The sequence below is a fragment of the Pristis pectinata genome, chromosome 2, assembly GCF_009764475.1.
Source record: "Pristis pectinata isolate sPriPec2 chromosome 2, sPriPec2.1.pri, whole genome shotgun sequence".
In the NCBI taxonomy this organism is placed as follows: domain Eukaryota; kingdom Metazoa; phylum Chordata; class Chondrichthyes; order Rhinopristiformes; family Pristidae; genus Pristis; species Pristis pectinata.
The window spans coordinates 132429499-132453983 of record NC_067406.1 but is presented as its reverse complement, the minus strand read 5'-3'; the positions used below and the strand labels follow the sequence as shown (position 1 = coordinate 132453983).

General features: G+C 42.8%; 1 protein-coding gene across 3 annotated transcripts in view; it reads right to left on the bottom strand.

Moving 5' to 3' along the window:
- LOC127582098 (PH and SEC7 domain-containing protein 3-like) overlaps positions 1 to 24485 on the bottom strand; it is a 336591-nt gene that overhangs the window by 257272 nt on the left and 54834 nt on the right. The window contains exon 1 of one of the 3 annotated variants that reach the window (XM_052037138.1): positions 10717 to 10737. The exons of 1 other annotated variant lie outside the window; for it this stretch is intronic. The gene's annotated coding sequence lies outside the window, so the exon portion shown is untranslated. Of the gene's footprint in view, positions 1 to 9743; positions 9970 to 10716; positions 10738 to 24485 lie in introns of those variants that run through there. One more of the 3 variants, XM_052037119.1, reaches the window with a different exon arrangement.

The window sequence follows — 24485 nt, the reverse complement described above, 5'->3', positions numbered from 1 at the left end:
TTTGTGGAATGAACACCAATATATTTTAATGAAAGTTTTGTTCTGATCAGGCTTTGTTGGAAAATTCTTCCTGATAAAAAAAGCACTGTGTGAGTCCAAAATACCTCCCTCCAACTACCCACTGCCTTCCCACCTCCCCCCCACCTTTTGCCCCACAGACTGTGACAATAGTCCTCTTCTTCCTCCAAGGTCTATCAGTGGGAAATGACTTGCTTCCATTCAAGTTCTCTGGGGTCTAAGGTGACTGATGAAGCCAAAATAGGACCAGTAGAGGAGACGCAGGGGACTGCAGATGCTGGAATCTAGAGCAACACACAAAATGCTGGAGGAACTCAGTGGGTCAGGCAGCATCTGTGGAGAGAAATGGACAGTCGATGTTTCCGGTCAAACCATTCATCCGATCCTGAGGAAGGGTCTCAACTCGAGATGTCAACTGTCCGCTTCCATCCATAGATGCCGCCTGACCCACTGAGTTCCTCCAGCATTTTGTGCATAGACTCTGTCACAGGTGGGACTGAAGGTACTTGGCGGGCCAGGTGGGAGAGTAGCTTAGCATACGACGCGCTCCTTCGGCCACTGGTGATGGGCTTCGTGCGTTCCCGATGCATGGACTTGAAGTTCTCCTTGCCAAACCCAAATGGTCCTTCTCCACTTTGGTATTGGTATTGGTTTATTACTGTCATTTGTACCGAGGTACAGTGAAAAACTTGTCTTGCATACTGGTCGTACAGGTCAATTCATTACACATTGAGTTAACACAGAGTGCAGTGAGGTAGTACAGGGTAAAAACAATAACAGAGTACAGAGTAAAGCATCACAGCTACAGGGAACAGAGTAAAGCATCACAGCTACAGGGAAAGTGCATTGCAGGTAGACAATAAGGTGCAAGGTCACAACAAGGTAGATTGTGAGGTCAAGAGTCCACCTCATCGTATAAGGGAACCGTTCAATAGTCACCACCGTGGATAGAAGCTGTCCTTGAGCCTGGTGGTATGTACCCTCAGGCTCCTGTATCTTCTGCCAGATGGGAGAGGAGAAAAGAGAGAATGACCCAGATGGGTGGGGTCTTTGATTATATTGGCTGCTTCACCAAGGCAGCGAGAGGTATAGAGTCCATGGAGGGGAGGCTGGTTTCCATGACGCGCTGGGCTGTGTCCACAGCTCTACCGTTTCTTGCAGTCCTGGGCAGAATAGTTGCCACACCAGGCTGTGATGCATCCAGATAGGATGCTTTCTATGGTGCATTGATAAAAGTTGGTGAGTGTCAAAGGGGACATACCAAATTTCTTTAGCCTCCTGAAGAAGTAAAGGTGCTGATGAGCTTTCTTGGCTGTGGCGTTGTATGGTCATGGAACAGGGATTCCCTGGAGTCAGTGGGAATGTTGCATTTTCTCAAGGAGGTTTTGAGAACCCACTTGGGTCTTTTCTTCTGTCCATGTGGGAATCCCTCCCCACGACCACACTTAGAATAGAACATCTGGTGCAGGAGTCTGGTGTCAGGTATAAATAATGGAGTCAACTGAGCGTAATTAAGGTCTCAGCACTGGGGATGTTGGCTTGCGAAAAGACACCGACATTAGTTCAATTATCCTGCCAAGTGAGAGGATTTTGTGGAGACAACATTAGTGACATCTCTCCAACGCTTTGAGGTGCCCGCTGTAAGAAATCCAAGTCTCAAGAAGAACTCAGGAGGGCAGAAATCACTGCCACCTGGTAGACCATGAGCTTTGTGCCAAGTTTGAAAGCTTGATCTACAAAAACTGCCCAAAGGTTGTGTCGATGCATTGAAGGTGATTGTGAACTTCATTGATTCCTGCCTGCACTGAGAGGAGGCTCCCAAAAATGGGAAATAGTGTGAAGTTAGTAGCATACTCCTCACAGTTGAGTATGGCCTCATAGTAACAGTACAGAACATTCCTAAACTACTTTGTGAAGCCACGTGATATGTATGAGCTCAGACTTGGCCACGTACTACCTTAATTCAGGAAGTCCTTTCGTCTAGGATTTGCACTGAGAAATAAATAGGCTTGCTGTGCAGCATTATAGACTTTGAACCGTAGGAGGAGCAAAGTAAACTGGAAGAGGGTTGTGAACTGGTTGGAGAACATTCTCCCTGTTAATCACAAGTCTCTTGGCTCCGACACTTACTCAGAACATGCCCCTTCCACCGGCAAGTTTTAAGAAGCTCAAGACCAGCAGAAAACAAAACTTGCTTTTGAAGTAGTTCTCTGCTTTGGAGTGAAGTGGCAGTCATTATTTACATAACATAAATACAGACACAAACCATCACTAAATGGAACAGTTTCTCCAGAGTGGAGATAACACTGCTTGGCATACATAACCTCTACATACCTCACTGGAGGACGTGTTGTAACAGAACATCTTACTGCAGAAACAAGGATTTTGTAATCTCACCGTCAACCTCTAACATTTGGGTTCCCCTGGCAGTAACAGTTTTCCATTCTGATTGTTTTGACAAAACCTGCTGCAATGGATACAGCTTACCCCACTCTAAATGCACCATATTTGCACCCCATGCTCTAATATTTGCTCAGCAAGTCACTTACTCTAACAACCACTATATCTGTCACATAGGACTGTACAAATATATCCTCATGGTAATCTGTTGTTTAGGCAACAGATAAAACTGTATATGTGTATGCAGCACAGGGGATGGATCAGGATGAGGATGGAATCAGTATGATTGTGCCAGAGATTATTTTTGGCACAAGGTGACACCAATTTCTACAACAGACACATATTTGTTGGCATCAGAAATATGTGGATTCAGAGTCCATGTCTGAAATGTTCAGTTCTCAGTTGCCTTTCAGCTTCCTGATTTTTATTTTAACTTTCCAACATTTAACCCAAATTTCCAATCAATATTAAAGATAATATTTTGAAGTAATGATGACAGTTTGCTGTAAGGTTATTTCCCTCATATGAGCTTTGTGGTTTGGAGAACCTTAGCAAGGCTAATACTTCAACAGGGTACTGAGGAAGCTCCGCACAACTAGAGGTGCTGGTATCTGTCTGTCCGCTGCAGTGGGTATAAAATATCCCAATATACAATTCGAGGAGATAAAGGGTAGTCTCCCCAGAGTCATAGTCTACTTTTCTCTCCATCAACAGCACTAATGCTGAACACCTGGTCGTTATCATGAACAGATTGTGGGAATGTACCATGTGCTTTACTTTCAGTACAACAGTGACCATATTTCAAAATTACTTCATTGCATGTGAGGTATTTGGGGCTATCATGAGCCTGTGAAAGATGACTGTATATCCAATCCAGCTAACTACCACTCTCAATCACGAGCAAAGTGATGGAACCATTGTCGACAGTGTTAACAAGTGGCACTTACTCACCAATAACCTGCTCCCTGATGCCCAGCCTGGGTTTCACCAGGACCACTCGACTCTAGACCTCATCACAGTTTTGGGCCAAATATGATCCAAAGAGCTGAGTTACAGAGGGGAAGTGAGAGTGACTGCATTTGACTTAAAGGGACTGGGGCATCAAAGAGCCCTGGTAAAACTCAACTCATTGGGCATCATAGGGGAAAAAAACTCCAGTGGCTAGAGTCATGCTGTGCACAAACGAAGTTGGTTGTGGTTGTCACAAAGCAATCATCCCAGTCCTAGTACATCACCGCAGTTGTTGGTCAGGGCAATGTCCTAGGCCCAACTATCTTGTACTGCTTCAAGAATGACCTACCTTCCACCATAAGGTCAGAAGTGGGAATGTCTGCTGATGGTTGTACAATGTTCAAATCCATTCGCAACTCCTCAGCAAATGAAACAGTCCATGCCTGCATGCAGCAAGACCCTTGTTAAGCGTATGTTACTCAGCATATGCCTGAATGTGCTGACTAACATTCACGTCTCAAGAGTGCCAGGCAATCACCATTTCCAGTAATTGAGTCTCACCAGCTACCCGTGACGCTCCTCGGTGTTACCATGGCCAAGTGCCCCGCCGTCAATATTCTAGAGTCACCATTGACCAACAATTTAACTGCTCAGAGGGTGGGGATCCTGCAGTGAATGAGTCACATCCTGACACCCCAAGATCTTTCCACCATCTATAAGGCATAAATCAAGAACGTGATGGAGAACTCTCTATTTGCGTGGATGAACACAGATCAACAACTCTCAATATCATACAAGATAGTAGCGGTTAGCATAACGTTATTACAGCGCCAGCGACCCGGGTTCAATTCCAGCTGCTGTCTGTAAGGAGTTTGTACGTTCTCCCCATGTCTGCGTGGGTTTCCTCCGGGTGCTCCAGTTTCCTCCCACATTCCAAAAGACGTATGGGTTAGGAAGTTGTGGGCATGCTATGTTGGCGCCGGAAGCGTGGTGACACTTGCGGGCTGCCCCCAGAACACTCGACGCAAAAGATGCATTTCACTGTGTGTTTCAATGTACATGTGACTAATAGATACCTTATCTTACAAAGCAGTCCACCTGACTGCTTTAACCACAGTTACACCCAACACATTCATTTCCTCCACCATTGCACACAATGGCTGCAGTGTGCACCATCTATGAAATGTACTGCAGTTACTTGACCATTTCTCTGACAGCAACTCCCAAAGCCATGACCCCTACCACCAAAAAGCACATGGACACCAGGCACATGGGAACACCACCACCTAGAGATTCCCTGCAAGTCGTGCACCATCCTGACTTGGAAATATAATGCCGGTCTTTCATCGCTGTTGAGTCTGAATCCTAGAATTCCCTGCCTCACAGAGGGATAAATGTACATTCAGCAGAGGGACTGCAGCAATTCAAGAAGGCAGCTGACCACCGCCTTCTTAAGGGAAATTAGGGATGGACGTGACCTAGCTGGCAACACCCAAGTCCCGAAAATAAATAAAATGAAAGCTTCCTCTCTTTCGCTGCAATGCAAAAGTGAGCATATGCTTTGCAGTCAAGCAATGATGGCACAGGGGAAAATCAGCTTGATTATAGCATACCATGTGCATCTTGACATTTGGCAGGTTCAAAGAATCTCACAGCAAAGATTTTATCATCCCTTAATTTGTGTTTTAAACAAACAATTATTGATATTCTTCCTGAAACTGCCCCTAGACAAATTCACTATTCCCAAATGTACTGCTGGCTCCATTCTACATCATCAAATATCAACGGGGTTCTTCCTTGTTCAAACTTGATGGGAAATAGTTATTATTCTGATAGTCACTGTGAAGCCATGTTAAAAAGAATGATCTTTTAAAGGAGAATCCCACTATAATTTAAAATGAAACTAACTTACAATGATTGCATTTAGCAAAGATATTATGAGTATTGTAAAACATCATTTCCTTTGTTTCAGTTTGCATTTTCAGCTTTCAATGCTCAAAACTATATGCAAATAATACATCTTTAGTTACACTACCACGGGCCTATCAGCACGTGCCAACTCTTTGAAAGAGCTGTCCAATTAGTATTCTTTCCCTTCTCCTCTTTCCCAATAGACCTTTAGGTTTTTCCATTAATGAGAACAGAAGTTAAAACATTTATGTAACTATTTTGAGTTTGTCACTGATGCAGATCAATGTATTATTTATATTATTTTTTGCAATTTATAAAATGAATCAGCGGGGAAAAGATTGCTGACTTCAGGGCAATAGTTGCCATGGAGTTAGGTTATAGGTTAGGAAACCAGTATTTTATAAAGAACTGTTCTTTTTAAAGGGGGAAATGTCATCACTGTAAAGGTTTATTCACAAGTTGAACAAAGAGATTGTGTTCAATTAAAATCGCACTGGGTAGTGAACATGCCACAATATCACCAAGTTAGATCAACAAATTGAACTACGTGGGTTTCTCTTTGTCTGTGGGCAAGTACTTGCCTGATGGATCAATTAGTTTACTGTGTTGGACAATGGATTCATCCACACTAGGAAAGAGCAGGGGACGGGGGAGGGGTGAAGGAAGAGGAGGGGTGGCTGGCTGGCAGCAGGTAAGTTACATGGCCTCAACCTTTCAAGCTTAGATTTGAATCAGCCCAGATTCCTCCTCCTGCTCAGCATCCACTGATACCTCTGGTGATTCCCAACTTCAATGATCTGTGGGGAAGTAATTTGTGAATGCTTATGGACTGGAATGGCCAATTATTAGAATACTTACGGACTAGAATGGCCAATTATTAGAACAGTTATGGACTAGAATGGCCAATTATGGGTATTCAGAATCCTTGGAATACTGTCCATAAGTGCCTTCAGTCAAGGGCGAGAAGGAGTCAGTGGTTTCAATAATAAAATAAACTGTACCATGGCAATAATTCAAAGTTGCCCGGCATTCACCTCACCCTGACTAATTTCAATGAATGTGCTGACAGTAATTTTCCCTGACCACCGTTTATACTTTCCAGCAATGGTTGTAATTATTCTTGAATTAAAAAAAAGCCTAATAAGTTATCCAATTCTGAGAGATTAGGGGACTTGAAAACATATGTTTAAAATATAATTTTCAAATAAGATACATAAGCCCACATACATCATGATCAACATAGTATTTAAAAGGGTCAAATACATTTTCCATGTTCCAGTTGTGAATTATGTATGATTAACAAAAAATGGAATTTACAAACTTGCATTCACAAAATGGTGATTATGGAACAAAGGCAGGATGGGAATTAGTATTGAAATCACATTACGGAGTATCATTTCTGTGATATTTGAACTATTCCAGCTGATACCACTCTAACCCACCATCACAAATACTGTCCATTCATTTTCTGATCTTCACTCAAGGGACATATCAATAGTTGAACATATCTGTCATGTGAAATACATCAGTACAATCCTTGTAGCACTGCATATATCCGAACCATTATACAGCAATTCATTTGAGGCCAATAAATCACTGATTATTTACTAGTGTATCCAAAATCCAGAAAGTGCAAAACTTTATGGAAAACACTCAAGTCTGAATCAGGAGCAGAGAATGAACTGTTTACCTCTCTGACTTAATAACCAAAGAATGTTTTTGGCTTCACTGATTCAATTAGAAATCTTTCTGAGGACTTAAAGAAGTGACTTAATCAACCCACATGAATTGACTTGTTCCAAATGTTATTCATCTCTTTAAAAAAAAGTGGTCACTAAATCTGGCATAGATTTAAGTTAATTAGTAGAAGGATCAAAGGGAGTTGAGAAAAAGAAATCCCTTAATGAAGAATGGGGGACTCGAACTCACTGCCTACAAGATGGGGAAGCAGAAAACCTCATCACCTTTAAAAGGTGCCCCAGAGAACAGGTAAAGAGCTGTAATACCATAGATAGCATCCTATCTGGATGCATCACAGCTTGGTATGGCAACTGCTCTGCTCAGGACCGCAAGAAACTGCAGAGAGTTGTGGACGCAGCCCACCACATCACGGAAACCAGCCTCCCCTCCATGGACACTGTCTATACCTCTCGCTGCCTTGGTGAAGCAGCCAGCATAATCAAAGACCCCACCTACCCGGGTCATTCTCCCTTCTCTCCTCTTCCATCCGGTAAAAGATACAGGAGCCTGAGGGCACGTACCACCAGACTTAAGGACAGTTTCTACCCCACTGTGATAAGACTATTGAATGGTCCCTTTATACGATGAGATGGACTCTGACCTCACAATCTACCTTGTTGTGACCTTGCACCTTATTGCACCGTACTTTCTCTGTAGCTGTGACACTTTACTCTGTACTGTTATTGTTTTTACCTGTACTACATCAATGCACTCTGTATTAACTCAATGTAACTGCACTGTGTAATGAATTGACCTGTACGATCAGTATGCAAGACAAGTTTTTCACCGTAACTCAGTACAAGTGACAATAATAAATGAATACCAAGCCTGCAGGGACCGAAACAAGAGCCAGGACATGAGATCAGCCTAAAGTTCAGTTTTGGTTGCCATGGTCACGATGGGCTGAAAGACCTCCTATGCAGAAAATGTCCATGATTCTGTGAAACAGTTTCAGCCAGTGATGTCTCAGCCAGTAAAATAGTTTACTTACACTTGCTGCCTTGCAAGGTGTTGTCTTAATCTGAAATAATCTGGATGAGGTGCTGGGGTTTGTACCACCAAGTAATTGCTAAGCATCTTTCCTATCATCTCAGACATGCATTTTGTAACAAACTCTGCAGAGCCTTTTATGGGATTGGTGGACTGAAAAATTATTTGATTTATTAACAAACTAGAGAAGATTATTCAGCCCTTCAAACCTGACCTGCCACTCAATTAGACCTGCAATTTAACTCCATTTACTATCTTGATTGCCACCACCCACAACACCCACAATAAAAAAGCAATCTCAGTGTTCACATACTCAATAGCTCCATCTACCCAAGTACTTTGTTTTGGTGGGACTGTATGTATTAGGAGTTAGGGGTTGCTAGGAGAGGGGAAAGATCTATTCTGGGCTCTACCAGTGGACTGAAGTTGCCATCCACTCTCTCTTAACTATTTTAAACATTTGAACAACTTTAATCAGATCACCCTTTAATCTTCAGTGGTCAAGAAAATACAGTCATGCAATCTTAAACCCCATTCTGATGGATCTGTCTTGCAACCTCTCCAAAGCTGAAATATTTTGGCTGAGATGTGCAACACTCTACTCCAAAGAAACTGCCTTAAGTTTCACACCAGGTTTAATGCCAGTACTTTATTAACATCCTTTAAAAATTATTTTTGTACCTATCCATTAAGCTTTCCCAGAATAAGAGTGTCCAGGTGCCCACAGAGTGTGTATAATTGACAACCTGGTTTTTTAATTGCCTTAATTCTGCATGAAACTGCAAAATATCATCTCCCCTGTTTAGGAGCACAAAGAGTCCACTTCGTGTCTCAGACCAACAATGCACGATGCATAAACATTGTGGATGGTCGAAGGATTGCTCAGCCTGGTGTACAGCAGATATTTATAAGCCGCTGTGGGTGCCTTTGAAATGCACAGTTCACAACAGATGCACTCCACCCAATCTCCTCCCCTCCTGAACACATCGTCTCTGCACTCTCAGGCACCTCGTCCACGTTCCCATTCCTCACTGTTTCCCAGATAGTTTGCAACACCGAAGCCATACAAACAAAACTTCCAGGCAAGTGAAGGAAAAGAGGAGCTTAAATTTACTTCCCCTCTCTCTGACCCAGCGGCACTGACTTTCAGCGCCTCTTCCAGAGCCCAGGAGGACCAGACACTGCGCCTGGGACCCCCCAGAGACAGTCCCTGGCCACATTCTCCTGTCACGGGTAAAGTTCAGATCCCGGGGGAGTAGCGATCGGGCATTTCCCCATGAAATTCCACCCCTTCCCCTTATTTTCTGGTATCAGTACTGTCTCGCTTTCAGTGCCTCTAAAGTCTGCAACAACCCTGACTGAGCGCCAGTGCTAAACAGCAGCTAATGCCAGCATTGTGAGGCTCCACTGTAACAAATGCTGCTGAATAAACAAGGATTTATCGGGCACAATGATTAGCGGGTGACAGATGGAGTGAGGAGCGCTTTGGACCGAGAGGCACTCAGTATTAGAATTCAGCCGGCACACAGGCTGTGCCTCGGTGCCTCTCCTTTCGCTTTCACTGAAATGCTCGAAGCAGTGACATTCACCGGCAGGGGAGCAGACAAAGAGCGGAGGGAGGTTTCTTTTGCCACACTTGGCAGTTGCGGCGAACGGTCGCGATCGGGTTACTAAGTGAAGGCTTTCAATGTAACAGTATCATACGGTGCGAGCAAACAGCAAGCGCCTCTTACCCTGTCATTGCCGCCGTCTCTCTGACTCCTAAACTGAGGTGAGTGCTGGGATAGCGCCGGGTTCCCTCCGTGAAGTCTGTCGCTCCTTTCCTCGGTGCTGAGTCTCTGCACAGGCGCTCTCTCGCTCTCTCTCTCTCCCCACTACCCTGTGCAATCTCTCTTTCTCCCTCCCCTCTACATCCAGTCTGCGTGTGACTCTGTACTGTGTGTGTCTCTCTCTTCCTGTACACCGTGGCTCTATGCAGGCTCTCCCTCTCACACTCTCTCCCTCCCTCCCTCCCCTAGACACTTGGATCGTATGCCTCTGCACAATCTCTCTCTCTCTGTTTATACACCCATCCAGCCTGTGTTGTTTCTCGTGTCTTTCGGTAGATCCCTGTCTTCCCCACAGACCCCGGCCTCTGTACGATGACTCTGCATCTCCCTCTCCTTCCCCAGCCCCCACCCCCAACTTCTTCCCTCTCCTGTCCACCAGCTGTTACGTCTTCCTATGCGGTGACCCTCCCTGTACAGTGTGTGTCTGCACCTTCCTATTTACATCCAAAATGCGTTCAGCTTTCTGCACGGTGTCCCTGTACATCTGTGGTGTGTGTGTCTCTCTCTCTCGCTTTGCACCAAGTGCTTTCGAGTTTCACTTAAACAGCGCTCTCTCCCTCTCTCTCTTTTTCTCTCTCCTCTTCCCCCGCCCCCCACCTTCTCCTCCTCCTCCTCGCATAACTGGTTGGTAGGGCAAAGATAGCCCCACTGTGTGTGTGTGTGTGTGTGTGTGTGTCTGGATCAGTGCCTCCGGGGGAGGTGTGTAGACGAGCCCACTACTTTCACACGTGGCTGAACCACTTTCACTCACCATCTCTTCCTCCCCCCCATACACAGGAGAGGAAAGGGCCGTGGGAGGGAGCCTATAACAGCGCCCAGTTGTCTCCACCACGCCGACGACATCGCTGCCACCCCCCACCCCTCACGCCACCCTCACCTTTCCCTGTAGGTCGGTCCTCTGCGCCGCCAAGCCGCCCCTTCTACCTGCGTTGTGGGAGCGCCGGCGTCGCAAGGTGAGAGGCGGTACGCTGGATCCACCGTTCAGTCCCCTGCACCCTCGCCAAAGGCGCTGCTTCCAGGACAGAGAGCCGGTCAGCGGGCTACTGGAGGGGGTCGTGACGGAGCCCGAGGCTGCGGGCACGGAGGCTCAGTAACAATGAGACAGAATAACAACGAGACACTCAGTAGCAGTGAGATAAAATAACAGTAAGATAACACTAAGTAAAGGGAATAATAGTGAGAAAATAAATAAGTTCAAGATGATAGGAGACAAAATAACAAAATAAATACTGCGAGAGAACGTGAAATTACAGAGATTCAGTATGAAGTAACTCAGATTCGGTAACACTGCAAGATAATTACACAGAGTAATACAATGAGATTAAATAACACTGAGAATAATACCATGCAATAAAACATGAGACATTTCGTTCTACTCTGAACTAAAATAACACTCAGAATACCATGGAATAAAACAACAGGCATTGGCTCATAGAGAGTATCATTGATATTGAGAGATAAAGCTATAATTGAGCTTCAATAAACCTGCGAGATTCAGGAACTAGTAAGATTCATCTCCAGTGATAAAGAGTTTAAGTAGCTTAATAGGATTTATCAATCAAGAACTTTAGTTATACTTTTGCGAAAATCAGATTAAACAGAAGCTTCAGGAATGCCATGAGATTCAGCAAGGGATTGACTGGCAGAGTATGGATTACGAGGAGAGACTAAGGGAGCCAGGGTTTTACTCTTTGGAGAGAAGGAGGATGAGGGGAGACATGATAGAGGTATACAAAATATTAAGAGGAATAGATAGAGTGGACAGCCAGCGCCTCTTTCCCAGGGCACCAATGCTCAGTACAAGAGGGCATGGCTTTAAAGTAATGGGTGGGAAGTTGAGGGAGATATCAGAGGGAGGTTTTTTACCCAGAGAGTGGTTGGTGCATGGAATGCGCTGCCTGGGTGGTGGTGGAGGCAGGTACATTGGTTAAATTCAAGAGATTGTTAGATAAGCATATGGAGGAATTTAAAATAGGGGGATATGTGGGAGGAAGGGGTTAGATAGTCTTAGGCAAGGTTTAAAGGTCGGCACAACATGGTGGGCTGAAGGGCCTGTATTGTGCTATACTGTTCTATGGTTCTATGGCACTGATAACCAGCCACATATTCAGTAACACCTTTAGATAAATAATACTTGGATACAGTAGCAGATTCAGTAACACAGATGAAATGATAACACTTAGGTTTGGTCATATTCAATAATGTTGGAAGACAATTAGATTCAAGGTAGAGCTTTTTAAAAGGGGTATCCTGTACCATATTTGAAGACCAGCAAAGTCCCATTCAGATTATATTAACTTTCAGAATTGGATCAAATTTGCTATCTGGCTTTTTATCTTTTTTTTCAAACACAAGAGACTACATGCAAGTTCTGCATGGAGTTGGAGTCTGTTTTAAATATTCTACTTGACACGGCATTGTAGTTGTTTAGGAAAGGCTGGATCAATCGGTGGGTCTCTTCCTGTTTGTCATTGCTGTATGTTCATATGCCAATTCTTCAAATGAATACCATTACGCATTCTACATTTTTCAACAAATGTTTTGCTATCTGACTTAATCAGCTGTATAACATGAGTAACATATTGTTAGCATATTGCATTTGTATTTATATTAAATCTTTTATTCTAAATGAAAGGACTTGCTCAGAACACATCCGTGTGACAAATGTGCAGCTACATTTAATGAGTTGGTACATGCCAAAGGCATTTCAGGATTTGACAGGGGAGGTGATGCGGAGGGTAAGGGTATATAAACCTTGTGAAAAATGATTAGCGGTAAAGAATGCTTTGCTAAAACTCAGCATGTTTCTGGACAACGGCAACTTTTATTTGTAAAGTACCTTTAAGTTCATAAAACATCCCAAGTTGCATCACCCATAAGGAAGAATGAGGAAGGAAATAGATCAGCTGGACAAAAGTTCACTTTAAAAGATTTTGAAGCTTTTAAAAGCACTGAGAGAAATAGCAAGATAACTAATTTTTGGTAATGTTTTGAATATTAGGAGTTGGGTCAGTGAAAGCTCTACAAAGAGGAGCGGAAGAAAGAATGAACTTATGTTGATGTGGCATCTTTTGTGATCTCAGAAGATCCTAACGATATTCACAGTCAAGTACTTTTGTAGTAATAGGTTATGGTGTAATATGGGGGAACAAGGGGAACCATATAAGGTCTCACAAACAGAAATGAGACAAGCAACCAGACAGCAGTAGTGTTGATTGAGGGACATTAGGAATACTACCCAGCTGTCTGTCAGATAGTGCTGAGTGAGATCTTTAAGATGGCTGAGTCAGCTTAATATCTGTGAGCAGGGACTTGATAGAAACCTACAAAATTCGAACAGGGCTGGACAGATTAGATGCAGGAAGGATATTCCTGGGAGAGTTCAGGACCACGGGTCACTGTCTTAGGAAAAGGGGTAAACCATTTTGGAATGAAGTGAAGAGTTTTTTCTCCCAGGAATAGTTGAACCTGTGGAATTCTCTTCCACAGAAAGCAATTGAACCCAAATCATTACATATATTCAAGAAGGAGTTAGATATTGTTCTTGGGGCTAAAGGGATCAAGGATATAAGGCAAAAGCCGGAACAGGATAATGAATTCAGATGTAGAGTGATCTCAATGGGTCAAATGGTCTAATTCTGCTCCTATTTTCAATGTTTCCTTCATTATGTAGGAAAAAGATCAGCCCTGATCATGATGAATGATGACTCAGCCTCCAAGAGCCCCTGGGCTTTTCCTGTCCCCAATTCTTATGTTAAGGGCTTGAATTTTCAGTCCTAACAATAAAGGAAAAAGCATCTGAAGGTTCACCTGGAAAATCAGAGGGGTTTCACCAATAATAGTCCACATCGATAATCAATGTCAACCTTGCACAATTTACATTTCCATTCATTTTGCTTTAAAAATGTTGCACTTGGCTTTCAAAATGTTCCATAGGACTACTGACCAATCACATTCGTTACAGGAGGCACATCGGCGGAGCATTGCTGGGTTCACTTCTGATCTTGGGTACATTCTGTTTGAATCTGGAAATTCTCCCTGTGTCAGCATGGGTTTCCATCAGGTGCTCCAGTTTCCTCCCACATCCCGAAGAGGTGATGGCAGGTTAAATGGCCCCTGTATATTGTCCATGATAGGTGGCAGGAAAATCAGGGAGAGTCAACGGACACGGGAGAGAGATTAGATCATAAGGGAATAATCTGGGGAATGGTACTAGGGCTGATTGCTCTGAGCATGGACTTGACAGCCGAATGACCCCTTTCATGTCATAAGAAAACATGAAGCAAGTTGGAAGTGAAAGTGAAGGCAAAAGACCAAAGATGTTTGCAATGACATGAAAGAAAATGAAATACAGAAGTCTGTAACTGCTGTTACCAATTTCCATTTCTATGCACTTTGTGGAGAAAATTGACACTTCTCCCAAATGTTTTTTTAAAATAAAAAAAGTAAAATAAAGCAAAAATTCATGTCTTATGCACAACACACTAATTCTACACAAATGCCAGCCTGGATTATATGATCAAGTCCCCTGAGTGGAGCTTGAGCACATGACCTTCTGGCCCAGAGTTCAGGGGTATGGCTGGCACCCTGGGCTATGCAATATGTCAGTGTCAGAGGTCACATGACATAAGGTGATGGATTTGTATATGAAGATAAAAATTTCCAAAGAATATCCTTGAAGATAGATGGTAAGGTTTATATAGATCCCATTCTAACAGAGCATTGCAGGTAGTAACTCTCACAGAATCAGGAAAAAGGGAGGGAAAAGATATAAAAATGGTTGCTTTTGAAGCAAATTGCAGTATGGGGAACAGATTTGCACCAAGTCCTCTACATTGAGCAGTCTTGTCTGTAGATGTGTTTATTGCATTATCTTAATACAATAAAGTCCAACGTACTTCTCTTGTCACTATTGCTTGTGTTACTGCTTACACAGAAATTCAATAAGACACTGCATTCCTATTTCCCTGGAGTTCTCTGCCAGGAAACATTAGCTAATAGGATCACGTAACCGATTAAACAGTGGGTAAAAAAATTCTCTTTAAAAAAAGTCATTGTTTCAGATCAGAGGCTGAAAAATGGAAACATAATCTACTGAATGACCTCATAATTCCCAGATCTTATAAATGGAGCTAACGGCACATCTATCAGTATGTTTAACTTTAACAACTGCTGCTTGGAGAAGCTCTGCGAATGAATATTTTACTGCATAGCACTAAAACAAGCCTTTCAGCCCAACCAGTCCATGCCAGCATTTATGTCGACATGAGCCTCCCCTCATCATTTCACAACCAAATCTCAGTGTAACCCTCATGTGCTGGTCCAAACTCCCTGAAACGAATCACTAGTTTAATTGTCTACTGTAAGTTGCCCCTGGTGTAGGTAAATGGCAACACAATCAAAGGGGAATTGATGGACATGTGAGTGAGAGGGTGAGTTGAACAACTAGGAGCCAGCATGGATTCAATGGGCCAAATGCTCTGTGTGTAAAATAAGTATTCACTTCAATAACTCCCTGTGCTGGCACGTTTCACATCCTTACCACCCTTTGGGTAAAGACATTTCTTGTGAACTCCCAAAAGGATTTCTTGATGACCCTATGTAATCATATGTAATATTATATCGAATTCTCTCTCTCCCTCCTTCTCCATGCTGAATTCTCTCTTACTCTCTCTCTGTGCTGCTCTCTCAAACTTTCTCTCTATGCTGAATTTTCTCTCTCTCTCTCTCCAAGCTGAATTCTCCATACTGAATTCTTTCTCTCTCTATGCTGAATTCTCTCTCTCTCTGTCTGTGCTGAATTCCCTCGGTGTGCTGATCTCTATTGCTCTCTCTCTCTATCTCTGTTTCTCTCTGTCGAATTCTCTCTCTTTGCAGAATTAGAGTCATAGAGCTATACAGCACGGAAACAGGCACTTCAGCCAATCTGTCCGTGCTGATCAAGTTGCTTACCTGAGCTAGTCTTATTTGCCTATGTTTAGCCCATTATCCTCTCCTATTCGTGTACCTGTCTAAATGTCCTTTAAACATTGTAACTGTACACACCTCTACCGCTTCCTCTGGGGGCTTGTTCCATACACCCTCTGTCTCTCCCGGTGTCTCCTTTCTCTGTCTCTGTCTCTCTCAATCTCTTATTTTCTCTCTCTCTCTCCCAGTATCTGTCTCTCGATCTCTGCTTCTCTCTCTCTCTCTCTCTCTCTCTCTCTTTATTGGCCACCATGAATGGAAAATGAAGCCTGTCTGCTTGTGGTCAGACATGGTTCTTTGTTGAGTAACAATTTCCTCGAACTAAAGATTAGGAAAGCCAAAACTTTTGCTTTCAGTCCTAATCCAAACACCGGATCCTCTCCACCAATTCTGTCCCCTTCTGGTACACTGGATGTGGCTGAATCAGGCTGCTGACAACCTTGGCAACACGTTCAAACCTGACCGAATTTCCCACTCTTTATTCTCTCAAACAAAGAAACAGTTTAATTCTACATCTCTAATATGGTCTACCTTTACGCCTGCCATACACCACCTATTAAGTTTTAACTTCCTCAGAACTATCCAGCTGAGATGCTATTCCGGTCCTTTTAAACATTGTCGTTGTACCCGCCTCTACCACTTCCTCTGGCAGCTTGTTTCATGTACCTACCACCCTCTGTATGAAAAAGTTGCCCCTCAAGTCCCCTTTAAATTTTTCTCCTCTCACCTTAAACCTATGCACTCTAGTTTTAGACTCTCCTTCTCTGGGAAAAAACTGTGACCATTCACCTTATCTATGCCCCCCCATGATGTTATAATATAAGGTCACCCCTCAGCCTCCTTCCAACTGAAGTTCCACCCTTTCCTGTTCAGATGCATCCATGATCACAGATATGTTCAAACTATCCAGCATTTCTCAAAGCACTATTCTTATCACATCCTGCGATCCACATTTAATGCTCACGTGTTAACACATGCTTGCTCTTGACCTCGCTCTGCAGTAGCACTGCTCTGAATTCCACTTTATCCTGGCCAAATTTGGTGTTTCAACAAAAACCTTTCTCCTTCATTTCGGACTCAAAGATGACAAACATCAACGACCCTTGAATTCTCATACCTCACCCTACCTTCACTTTCCTCTGACCCCATCTTTTCACCCACCTCCCCATCCCATGCTTTGCAGATCTTCTCCTTTCTGATCCCAAATGATCAATCCTGAGCAGGCCTCAGCTCCATCCTTCAGCTTCCCCATCTTAATGAGCTTCGAGCCTTACATGTCGAACCCTCCTCTGCTCCCTTCATCTTCGTGCTTGATAATGATTATTACCCTGAAACATTAACTATTTCTCCCTCCACAGATATAGCCTCAATAGTCTTATCTATCCCACTGTAATAAGACTATTGAACGGTTCCTTTATATGATGAGATGGACTATGACCTTACGATCTACCTTGTTGTGACCTTGCACCTTATTGCACTGCACTTTCTCTGTAGCTGTGACACTTTACTCTGTACTGTTATTGTTTTTACCTGTACTGCATCAATGCACTCTGTACTAACTCAATGTAACTGCACTGTGTAATGAATTGACCTATACGATCGGTATGCAAGACAAGTTTTTCACTGTACCTCGGTATAAGTGACAATAATAAACCAATACCAATACCAAAAACTGACATGCTGAGTACATCCAGTTGCTCTGTTTCTATTTGCTCTTGCTCTCTCCACCCTCCCAACTTTTTCTGCATATTGGTTTATTTCTGATTTTTCCAAGTTCTGATGAAAAGTCATTAACCTGAGCCATTAACTCTGCTGGAAAATTGCATATGCAGTAGATGAAGGACAGGAACTGGCTCAAGTGTAATGGTCGGGACGTTTTGGCTCAAGTGTAAAGGACTCACTGGGCGGTCAAGGATTGCACCATTCAGATTCCCAAGCACAGCAGAGCATGGAAGCCGTGGGATCATTACAGGGATTGGGTTAACAATAATACTACACTCTGGGGCAATTTGTGAGGGATTAGTGGTGGACGGCTTCCCCCAGTTGGCCAATTGTTTGAGCTGGCAAGTAGCGAAACCCAACAAAGAGTTCTCCTTGACAGGAGCAGGCCACTAAACTCGGTCTATAGCAGACACTCGTATTACACAAGTTCTGATTGAAGGTCATTGGTCTGAAATGGTAACTTCTCCACAGATGCTGTCTGACCTGATGAGTATTTCCAGCATTTTCTGTTTTTATTTTAGATTTCCAGCTTCTGCAGCCTTTTACTTTTGGACTGTTGCCTTTCAATGTTTTGTACATTTGGACTCCCAAATTCTTCTTTTGAGCCACTTTTTAGAAAGTAATCGGATTTATCTTTCTTGGATTCCTCCGCTTGCTTGCAATGGATGCCATTTGGCATAGTCTTGCTCACTCACAATCTGCCTACTTCTCTTTGCAACTTCCTGCTCCCATCTGCACTACTTTTGACAAAGTGTCATCTGGAAACTTGGATGTACAATTGCCGATTCCTTCCTCCAAGTCATTAACATTTTGAAAAGAAAAATGAGGCCCTACAACAGATCCCTGAAAGACGCCGGTTGTCACATCCTTGCCGATCAGAGCAGATCGCTTCTATCTGCCCTCTGCTTCTGACCAAGACAAAAGAACACTTCCAACTAGATGCACTTCCATACTTACTAATGACCTCTTATATTGGACCTTATTAAGTGCTTTCTGGAAACCCACTGAGGTGACATCCATAGATACTTACTTTCCTATCATATCAGAAATTGCCTCAGAAAACCTAACTAGATTAACTGTGCAAAACTTAGCATGTTGGCTCCCTCTGATGTTCAGTCACTCTGCCTTGAATGATGAACTGTAATAACTTGCCAACAAATTGATGTTAAATAGTAATTACCTGGTTTCCTTTACAGCCTTTTCAAGGGCGGAACAACATTAGTAAATTACAAATCTATTGGCACAATTCCCAAATGAAGAGAGTTTGAAAGGCTGAGACTAAGGCTCCTGTAACTCCTCCAGCCATTTCCTTTAATATTTAGGGGTGAAAACTATCAGTTCCAGGACCACAAGGCAGTGATCAAGAGCAGGAACTCTGGCTAATTTCTTGTCTCTCTAACCAAGGATGAATGGACATTTGGTCAAGAATTACGGGACAAAGAAATAAGATGATTGGCAAAAGGTGCAAATGAGATACAAGGACATTTTTGTTGTTATGCACTGAGTGATTAGGGTGTGGAATACATTGCCAGGTAGTGAAGCGAGATACAAATGTAGTATCCAAAAGTGTGCTGGATAGATATTTGAAAGTAAATAATTTGCAGGGCTGAGGACAAAGAGCGGGAGTGTGGAACTAACTGGGTTGCTTTTGCAAAGAACCAGTAAGGGCTTGACAGGCCAAATGGCCTCTCTCCGTGTTGGAACTATTCCGTGACCCTGGGCTCCTGAATACTTGTATATTATAATTCCCATAACTGTTAGCTGTCTGTAAGGAGTTTGTATATTCTCCCCGTGTCTGCGTGGGTTTCCTCTGGGTGCTCCGGTTTCCTCCCACATTCCAAAGACTTACGGGTTAGGAAGTTGTGGGCATGCCATGTTGGCGGCGGAAGCGTGGCGACACTTGAGGGCTGCCCCCAGAACACTCTACGCAAAGATGCATTTCACTGTGTGTTTTGATGTACATGTGACTAATAAAGAAATCTTATCTTATCATTTTGTTACTTTGAATCCAATAAAATCTACTCCTTGTTTTTGGTTTGAACTCCTGGGACTGTTATTCTCTTCCTCTATGGTAAAAAAAAGGATGAAAAGTACTCATTCAATAATCTTGCCATTGTCTCATTGTCTACTATAATATCCAATTAATGTTGCATGGCATGGTAACTGGATCAGTATCCGAGGAAGGAGAAGGCAGGTGTAGTAATTGTTTGGTTCACTACTTAATTAGGCTGATGCTTAGGTTAATCTTTTGAATTTGTTTTCAGGATATCAACTTTAACTCACAAGCAGATCATTTGTGGCAAGGCTCCCTACCAGTTGAAATTTACACCAGGAGGAGTTTTGAGCCTTCCCACCTCGCAGAAGTGGAGCAGGAACATAACCTGCCACCATGTGGCAAAAATTTAGAATGCTCTTCACAAGAGGCAATTGATACTCAGCCAGATGCCAACTTTAAATCTGAGAGTATGGGGATATATATTAAACGTTCAAAATGATGAGATACTTTGATAGACTCGGGGTGGGGGCCGAGCTGTTTTTACTGGAAGGGAAGTCCATAATCTGTGTCAGTTTTATGACAATTGGTTAAAAAATTCAGAGGGGGTTGAGTTTATTTTATACATTGAGAGGTTATGACATGGAATTATGACTCAAAGATAGTGGAAATGGATTTAATGATAGAAATTGGTTCTGGTGTAAGATTAAAACCTAACACAGCCCAACCAGACTGTGTCCAATCCAGCCTGAGTACAAGAGTTTCAAATGTCTTCCATACCTGCCTTAACTGATTCATGGCACGAATACATCAATTGCAAAAAAAGCCATTGATCTGTTTGGGGAAGAAACACTGAATGTTGGTCAAGGGAAAAGGGCACAGTGGTAATACTGAGCAAATCATCCTGACCTGAATAAGCCACTCATACAGTCATACGGCACAGAAACAGACTCTTGGACCTACCATGTCCTTGCCGGCCATTGAGCACCCATCTATACTAATCCCATTTACCAGCATTTGGCCCATAGCTTTCCATACCTTGGCAATTCAAGTGATCATCTAAGTAGTCCCTAAGTGTTGTGAAAGCCTCCGCTTCCACCAGCCCCCAGGCAATGAGTTCCAGATTCCAAACACCCTCTTCCTCAGACTCCCTCTATAACTCCCACGCCTCAGCTTAAACCAATGCCTTCCAGCTTTAGAAATCTCTGCAATGGGGAAAAAGCCTCTTACTATATAACCTATCTCTGTCCCTCATAATTTTGTCTACTTCAATCACATGCCCCCTCAGCCTCCTTCACTCCTAAATCCCAGTTCATCATGGTCCAGCCCAAACCTGAACCTTTTGTGGGCATGCTATGTTGGTGCCGGAAGCGTGGCAACGCCTGCGGGCTGCCCTCAGAACACTCTATGCAGAAGATGCATTTCACTGTGTGTTTCGATGTACATGTGACTAATAAAGACATCTCATTTTTATGAGTTGTTTTATGAGGACAGGTTGAGTGAGCTAGGGCTTTTCTCTTTGAAGAGAAGGAGGATGAGAGGTGACTTGATAGAGGTGTACAAGATGCTGAGAGGCATAGATCGAATGGACAGTCAGAGACTTTTTCCCAGGGCAACAATGGCTAACACAAGGGGATATAATTTTAAGGTGACTGGAGGAAGATATAAGGGGGATATCAGGCGTAAATCTTTTTTACACAGAGAGTGGTGGGTGCGTGGAACGCACCGCCCGCAGAGGTTGTGGGAGCAGATACATTAGGGACATTTAAGAGACTCTTAGATAGACACAAGAATGATAGAGAAATGGAGGGCTATGTGGGAAGGAAGGGTTAGATAGATCCTAGAGCAGGATAAAATGTCAGCACAATATTGTGGGCTGAAGGGCCTGTACTGTGCTGAAATGTTCTATGCTTTAGTAGAATACTCATCCAAACCAAACCAAACAGATATCATTGTGTCTCATCAAATTCAGCACCTGGTTCTATTCAGTAGTAACTTTCAGAAGGAAACTGAATTTAACTTTTTGCAGAAAATAATAGAGTAAAAAGCAGAAGCATTTGCAAAGACAGTAAAGATGGACAGAATGATCTATTCTATGTTTTATGACTCTTATTTCTAAATGTACAGCTTAAGCAGAAATACTATCGGCACAGAATTAAACCTCCAAAACACCAGCAAAATATTATATAAATCTTAATTAAAAATGCAGCTGTATTTACTTATTGCTTGATGTCATGCCCTAAGTAGTACAAAGAGCCCTGTTACAAAGGACCTATCATCACCCACTTCAAGCAACACCACCAACAAGCTCTTAGTTTAAAGCTCAATATGTTGTATCTATTGCGTTTCAGAATGAAAAAGAAAGGCATTCATTTTGTGCACTTTTTTGACTTGAAGCTAATTGTCTACACGCATCTATTAATCTACAAAGATCACTCATTGTTCAGGATTAAACTCATAGACCTCCAGATTCCCAGTTCACACCAATTAAATTACATGCCTTTAAAGGCAATGATTAAGCACAGTGGCACCTAAGCAGCAGAATTCGATACGTATGGCTTACAATATACAATGCTTCTGCTATAAGATAACAAATATTGTACTTGTTTAAAATATTTAATATCATTAAGAACAATTTAGATATAAGTTGGCATTTAGTGCATAGACTCACGACACAAGGCTCATGATCAATCCCAATGCTGATACTTAAGTTCAGTAACCCACCATTCTCATGCTGGACTGATTTTTGGTAGCATGCTGGATGGATAATTTTTCAGTATCCAGACATTCAGCAATGCGGCTCAAGACTGCTACAGCACAGCATCAGTCATCCAGGGAGAATCCAGTAGGACTATAGAGTGGTTTCACTATAGTGGGAATGGTTCCATTTTAACAGCCATGAGGATAGTGCAAAGTTTTCTCACAATAATAGGTAACTGCTCTAGGTTGACTCGTTAAAATAAATCCTTTGACCTCAGCCTTAGTGTGTACTGTATTACTCTTGGGATGGATAGGCATATTTCCTTCAGCTTCTGTATCCAGTGTCAAATTATTGGTGGTTTTATCATGCAACTAACTTTTAACATAGAACATAGAACACTACAGCACAGTACAGGCCCTCCGGCCCACGATGTTGTGCCGACATTTTATCCTGCTCTGACATCTATCTAACCCTTCCCTTCCACATAGCCCCCTATTTTTTGATCATTCATGTGCCTAAGAGTCTCTTAAATGTCCCTAATGTATCTGCCCCCACAACCCCTGCCAGCAGAGCATTCCATGCACCCACCACTCTCTGTGTAAAAAACTTACTTCTGACATCCTCCTTATACCTTCCTCCAATCACCTTAAAATTATGTCCCCTTGTGTTAGCCATTGTCGCCCTGGGAAAAAGTCTCTAACTGTCCATTCGATCTATGCCTCTTATCATCTTGTACCCCTCTACCAAGTCACCTCTCATCCTCCTTCTCTGCAAAGAGAAAAGCCCTAGCTCACTCAACCTATCCTCATAAGACATGCTCTCCAATCCAGGCAACATCCTGGTAAATCTCCTCTGACCCTCTCTAAAGCTTCCACATCCTTTCTATAATGAGGCGACCAGAACTGAACACAATACTCAAAGTGTGGCCTGACCAGAGTTCTATAGAGCTGCAACATTACCTTGTGGCTCTTGAACTCAATATCCTGACTAATGAAGGCCAACACTCCATATGCCTTCTTAACAACACTATTGACCTGCACGGCAACCTTGAGGGATCTATGGACATGGACCCCAAGATCCCTCTGTTCCCCCACACTGCTTTGTTGGCCATTAATTGACTTGTGACAACCAAACTAATTTTTACAGACATTCCTTAAAGGAATAAAATATGGTCTTAAATATGATCAAACTTATGACCAGCCTTCCAGGATTTCAAAAGAGATCTTTGAACATGTTTATTTATTAATTTTAAAACCTTGTACATGGAGTGGGGAAAGACTCTTTCACTAACGGTCATGAATCATTCAATGATGCAATGAATACTGTGTCCTTTATGGTTGGTTTAGATACCGTGAGTCTGGACCTGTTTGGTGGCCAGTGGTGGGAGTGTGACGTGGGGTGGTTGGTGGTGGAGGGCATGTGATGGTACCTCCAGGGACGTGTCCTGGAGGGTCACATGGATTTCGCAACACTAGTCTATTCAGAGTTGGTAAACTTCCAAGGGAAGGATAAACTGCAAAAATATGCAAAATTCATTGCATGAAAGCATTTCAAGCTTAAATTCTTTGAACAGAGAGAGAAAGAGACAGCAATTATTCATGCATAGCCTATACAATACATATTTGTCCTTAAACAGGATTCTACCAGAGGCAAGGATCTGAGCAGATCAAATTAAAGTGAACACAAGAGACTATGCCAACAGATGGACTGAATTAATACGACAATGATGATTAGTATCTAATACTGCAGCACCTACACACGTCTCCTGTCACTTTCCAACCTACCCTGCTGTCAGGATTCCACACACAGAGATACTGACATCCATTAAAAATTACAGCAGTGCAGAAAGGGGAAAAAGCTGGACAAAACTCTGACTGGAAAAAAAAGGAAATTAACTCACATTTCAACTGAGCTTTGAAATCAGATGATCCGTAGCTAGAAGGATGTCTCCAGTCTTAACCACGTCTTCCTGTCATTTACTGACAGGGATCTCAGAATTTTTTCCTTTATACGAATTGATACCAAAAAACCCACAGGATTGGCAGACTTGAAAGTTTCCTCTTTTATGAAAGATTATTCCTTGTGGCTCATGCATTTATTTATTTAATTTGAGGTTTTTCTCCTCTTGTCCTTTCTAAACTAAAGGTGGCAAATCAAGATTCAGCAGCAAGAAAGGTAAATGCATGCACTAACATGGTGCAGTCTTTCTTGTGTCTGTGTGGTGAACATACAGACACAAGAGAAACTGCAGATGCTGGAAATC